This window comes from Daktulosphaira vitifoliae, unplaced genomic scaffold, assembly GCF_025091365.1.
Source record: "Daktulosphaira vitifoliae isolate Bord-2020 unplaced genomic scaffold, ASM2509136v1 Scaffold_3, whole genome shotgun sequence".
Taxonomy (NCBI): Eukaryota; Metazoa; Arthropoda; class Insecta; order Hemiptera; family Phylloxeridae; genus Daktulosphaira; species Daktulosphaira vitifoliae.
Genome location: NW_026099574.1, coordinates 3,933,593 through 3,940,019, shown reverse-complemented (window position 1 = coordinate 3,940,019; position 6,427 = coordinate 3,933,593). Strand labels below are relative to the sequence as shown.

Below are 6,427 nucleotides of genomic sequence, written 5' to 3'. Positions count from 1 at the left end.
AGTATTTCTGGAACACTTTCAAAAATTAAGTTGAAAAATTAAATTTTTTGTGAAAAAATTGTCATTTTAAATCCCCTCTATGGGCAAGTAAAGGGTCAGATTTATAAAAATATATATAATAAATGATAGGTAAAGACATCAAGTATCTATAAAAAAAAAAAATTATATTGATATGTTCATTTTTGAAAAAGTAATGGTAGTTTTTAATAAAAAAAATTGAAAAAAATTTCGAAAATTAGCGATTTTTAAATTTGTAATTTTTTTGGAGGTTTCCCCCATTTACGAGGAACGAGGGAAATTTTTTTAATTTTTGAGTGTAAATACGTATATGTTATGGATAGTTTATGTCAGTTGTAATGACGACTTTACATGCGTTAAGTAATTATTAAACTCTTAGCGTTTTTGTGTCAGCTGCTAAACGGTGATTAATGAAACATGAATATTCTAATTAAAAAAAGAGTTACCGTTACCATAAGCTATTTCATCTTTTAGTATGTAAAAATAATGAGTCTAATTGCACATTCAATGTAAATCACCATAAAAAACAAATAAATTTAAGGTCTTAAATAATCAGCTTATTTGATAAGAAATTAATAAACTTGTTTGGTATATAAGTAAAATACTAACATTTTATAATTAAGTTTTTTATGTTTCATATTAATAACATGGGAATAGGATTGCACATTTATTTTTATTTAAATTTTAACTCATCTAAGTTTTAATAAAAGTTCAAGTTAAAAATTAAAAATATAAAATTAAATGGATTATTGCATTACATATTTGTTTGTATATCATAAAATGTATTTAAAATTCAACTTAACGAATGATATATTATTTATAATTAGAAGGTTACATCATTCAACAATGTATTTATAACGCCACAAATTATAATAACAATTTACTTGTTCAAATTATTATATTTTAAATAGAATAATGATGCTATGATAATTTGTGTGGGACGACATTAATAAACGTACTGGTATGACTAATTTCAGTGTCCAAATTTAGAATTATTAGGAATGACGTAGAGTGTATAAAATTTTCCAGGTGTATTGAATTCTTTTAGTTTTGTTACATAATATATATACATCAATTGAAGGGTTTAGTGCAATTATTTCGACTTTTTTCGAAATATACATATTTCGTAAGTATATTTTACATAGTATATTTACATATAAGTGTATATTTTTTGATAAAGGATAATTATTTGAACAGTTAGGTGTAGAATAACTGGGCTTAACCGCCTACTAGAAAAGATAGTAGTGTAATTATAGAAATATACAGAGTTAAGTTAAAAACTTATTTAGATAGATGTGCAGGGGCGGCTCGCGGCTTGGACGACGGGACGATCGCACCCCCTACTAAAATTAATTAATAGAAGCAAATTAATTGTATATTCTTAATTCTACATTTTTATAAAAATGCACATTTTTAAATTGTATAATAGTTATAATACATTTGTCGTGTGCGAACATTAAAGTTGTTTCTCTCATTATATGCGGTTACATATGCACACACTAGCAATGTTTGGACGACCGGCAGCATCATCCATACAGTAAAATATTAGTATATTACTGTATTGGGTAATTTTTTTTTTAATTATCTACGTGTACGCTCGTTTTTATTCAGTTGCTATAACAGTATAATGGCTATTATTATCATATTCATTTCTATTTTCTACTGCGACCTTTAAAGTAATAATATGTGTATTGTGTTTATTTTATTATACTTAATTTGACAATTTTTTATACCTATGACTAGCGGTATTATATTTTAAGTTGCACCCCAACGAGCCACCACTGTATATGTGTCTTTAACATATTTAAAAAAATGGAAGTTATCGCCTTTTTTTCACGGGACTTTCCAATTTAATGAAATTATTACAAAATGGTTTTGAATTGTTTAAAAATAATATTTATTCGGCCCATTTTTTCTCTTAGTTTGTTTTATTTTACCCTCTATATCATTTGAAATTTTGTTTGGAGAATTCAAATAAATACCGTTAAGTGAGTTGACTTTAATCACTTTAATCAGTCTTTTTAAAAATCCTCCTCATAACTTTTTTAATATTTTATCATTGTGATAGAAAATGGCGTTATTTCCTGAAGTTATATCTTCTAAACGTACTGAAAAATTTTAAAATTCACAAACGTTTTAAACATTTTTCTTTAGAATTATTATTTTCATATTTATCGTATTTTAGAAACAGACAATAAAGTCAAACGGTATTTGGAGTACCTTTGATTACCATTTATATTTATTCAATTAAATTATGAAAAAATTTTACCATTAAAACTACAAGATTGAGGAAAAGTAAACAGGAATGGTGGCATCCTAAAGATGATTTTTATTATGAATTTTTTTTTTTTGTGGAGAGAATTCAATCGATTTTTGAAGATAAATATTCCAACTGGATTATCTCAATGCATAAGAAATTCCACAATATATTCAAAAAATACAAACCACTTTTTCCTTTAATGAACTTTTGGGAGGCGTGACGACCACAAATGTCCCAATGAAACCGCTTCTAACTAGGAGGTAACCAATTTGTAACCCCACCGCCCACTGAAATATAAGCGATTCTAGAATTATAAATGTATGTATATAATGTAATAATTATTATAACATCTAAACTATTTTTAACTTCGATGGAAAGTTGAGAAGGTATTAATATTATCATGATTTGTTTATTTATTTATTTTTTCGAGTCTCTCAATACTTTTTCTGAGCTCTCACTAGACTGATTTTTCTCAACGACACGTCAAAGGAACATAAATTGTACCTAGTTAAAGATATTATTCTCGAAAATTGAATTTTTTCCGTAATTTTCCATAAATAGAAGATATTACTCGAAAAATTATGATTTTCAAAATGGGTAAAATGCGACATTTTTTCTTAAAACTGTCATAACTTTTTAATAGATGAACAAATCAAAAAATATTTTTTTAAATAAATACTTTAAGTATTTCTCTTTCATTTGATATAATTTTTTTGAAAATATGACCCTTTACCAGGCACGTAGCCAGAAAATGTTTATTGGAGGGGCCAACAATTTTGGGCCTTTGTATCATTTTCCATAATTTGTTTACCATGAAAAGATTGTGGGGGGGGTCCCTCCACTCCTTCTTAGACAGTATCCCATTCTATGAATCTTACAAGTTCAAAATTTGTGTTTATTTTTCGAAAATTGGTGGATTATTCCAAAAGTTACATGATCTGCTATTTCCTTATTAATATCCTGATTAAGATAAAGTATGTCGAATGAAAAAGAGATTATTAAAAAATATTATTTCTCGTAAAAAAATTGTGCTGATCCATACATTTTTCAAAAAGTTATAGCATTATAAAGTTAAAAATGTAAAATACAAAATCGAGAATTTTTACACAAAATTATCATTTGGTAGCCATTTTCACCGTGAAGACAAAATTAACTCCGAAATTTTTTTAAATAAAATAGTACATTACGTTAGCTTTAATTTAAGATATAGATAAAAGTGTCAGACTTTCCGGAACATTTTAAAAATTTAAGTGAAAAAAGTTAATTTTTTGTGAAAAAGTTGTCATTTTAAATCCCCCCCGTGGGCAGGTAAAGGGTCAGATTTATAAAAAAAATATATCAAATGAAAAGTAACGATATCATACATCTTTATAAAAAAGTTATGGCAATTTTTGAGGGTAATGTCTTCGACTAGATACGATTTGTGATCTTTTGACGTATTACTGAAAGAAATGGGTTCAGTGAGAGCTGAGAAAAAGTGGTAACAGACACAAAAAAAAACACACCATAGTAAAAATAATACCTTCTCAGCTTTGCATCGAAGCTAATAAAATAATGATATGAACATAAGCTGATTTAATTTTTCAACTTTTAAGCTATTAAGAAAAAATAATTTATTCCTAAATACTAATAACAATTAAGTTATAAAAAATTTTAAAATAAATATAAATTATAAACAATGTAAAATTTTATTTTATTTTATTTAAAATTAAAAACAATTCCTGCCTTTTTTTAGTCATATTTTAATTACTATTATTTAGAGCACGCAAATAACAAATTAACAAAAACAAATAAATTACCTATTGTAACTACTAAATTATAAAAAAAGAAAAAAATTAAAGATAAGATTTATCAAAAATTTTTTATAGAGTATACTCTATCGAATTTTGTAATCAACTAGATTCTAATCAATGCAGATACTTGGTAGTTTGTTATCATTTGTTAGACCAGAGTTAAAAAAAATTTACCTACAACCACGTTTGGAGTAATTGCTATTCCATTTATTATTACGTCTAGAACGTTATCTTTTTCAAATAACGTTGTCTATGAATATAAAAATGAAAATACAGCCATAATAATAACTGTATTACTCAATAGTAATCACAAATGATTAATAATTTCAATGTATATAAGGCCTAGCACGTTTTTGATAATTCGTAAAAATAATTGAATTTTAAATTTGGGGGGGCCGGCTCTGGGCCACATTAAATTTAAGGGGGGCCAGGCCCACCCAGGCCCACCCTTGTCTACGTGCCTGCCCTTTACCTGTTCACAGGGAAGATTCATAATAAAATAATAAAATAGCAAATTTTGCATGAAAAGTTAACTTTTTTAACTTGACTTTAGAAAATGTTTTGGAAATGATGCGTTCTTTAAACACAAAGTAAATTGAAACTTATTTACGTACTATAAATAAGAATAACAAAAATTGTCCTGACACCTTATCTTCATAGATGCCGTAGTTAAAAAACATGAATTTTTTGTGTTAAAATATTCGATTTCATTTTTATTTTTAACACGCTTTTATTAGTTTCACGTGTATGTTGTTTGTTGTTTGTTGTTTGTTTGTAAGTTTGTAACTCTCCAAACGCCACGCGTTATCGCATATTCCGTTGTCTAGACTAGACTGTTATACGCATTCACCCCTCCCCACGCCTCGCTCACAATACGACGGTACACTATTCCTATAAAAATTTATTTTTAGTTATCGTACCCGTACACGCGTGCTTGTCATCAATATTATATATATGTAAACAAATTTTTATTTTGACTGACCAATAACGCCCGCGTCTAATGCGCCTTACGTATATATATATATATTCCTACCGCCGTTTATACCTCGGGTATAACGTTAGTCCGACCCGCCCGGCCATAAAACACAGCTATACTTAGTGCATGATACTTTTACGTAGTTAAGTCGCATTATTTGTATAAATATATATATTCTAATTACTATTAAAATTAATATATTAACACGATTTATTCTAATTAAGAGATATAAAGTATTCATTCCGATTACGAGGGATGATTTCCGTATCGTCATTTTTCGTCACTACCTCCACGTTCCGGGAGTGAGTAATTTACGCGCCTGCTGCTTTCCTTGGATGTGGTAGCCGTTTCTCAGACTCCCTCCCCAGAATCGAACCCTGATTTCCCGTTACCCGTAACAACCATGATATTGATAGTAACTACTATCATAACATGAAACTAAAAAGTAAAAAATAAATATAGTTTAAAAAACTAAAAAAACACGCTTTTAAAGTACATCGAACTAAAAAGTTAAAAATAATTTTTAAAATAATTATGAACAAAAAATACTAGTATTATTGTGATAAAAGCGTGGGTGCTTTGTGCCATATTTTTCGTATATTGAGCGCCCGACGCTTTTATCACAATAATACTAGTATTTTTTGTTCATAATTATTTTAAAAATTATTTTTAACTTTTTAGTTCGATGTACTTTAAAAGCGTGTTTTTTTAGTTTTTTAAACTATATTTATTTTTTACTTTTTAGTTTCATGTTATGATAGTAGTTACTATCAATATCATGGTTGTTACGGGTAACGGGAAATCAGGGTTCGATTCTGGGGAGGGAGTCTGAGAAACGGCTACCACATCCAAGGAAAGCAGCAGGCGCGTAAATTACTCACTCCCGGAACGTGGAGGTAGTGACGAAAAATGACGATACGGAAATCATCCCTCGTAATCGGAATGAATACTTTATATCTCTTAATTAGAATAAATCGTGTTAATATATTAATTTTAATAGTAATTAGAATATATATATTTATACAAATAATGCGACTTAACTACGTAAAAGTATCATGCACTAAGTATAGCTGTGTTTTATGGCCGGGCGGGTCGGACTAACGTTATACCCGAGGTATAAACGGCGGTAGGAATATATATATATATACGTAAGGCGCATTAGACGCGGGCGTTATTGGTCAGTCAAAATAAAAATTTGTTTACATATATATAATATTGATGACAAGCACGCGTGTACGGGTACGATAACTAAAAATAAATTTTTATAGGAATAGTGTACCGTCGTATTGTGAGCGAGGCGTGGGGAGGGGTGAATGCGTATAACAGTCTAGTCTAGACAACGGAATATGCGATAACGCGTGGCGTTTGGAGAGTTACAAA

The 6,427-nt window shown here is 28.5% G+C and overlaps 1 long non-coding RNA gene across 1 annotated transcript in view; it reads left to right on the top strand.

The window, feature by feature from the left end:
• The first annotated feature begins 802 nt into the window (after window positions 1-802).
• Window positions 803-6,427, top strand: part of LOC126901399 (uncharacterized) — a 9,266-nt gene continuing 3,641 nt past the window's right edge. The window contains exons 1-2 of the long non-coding RNA XR_007703036.1: window positions 803-1,144; window positions 2,204-2,596. This is a non-coding gene — a long non-coding RNA (uncharacterized LOC126901399). The remainder of the gene's footprint in view (window positions 1,145-2,203; window positions 2,597-6,427) is intronic.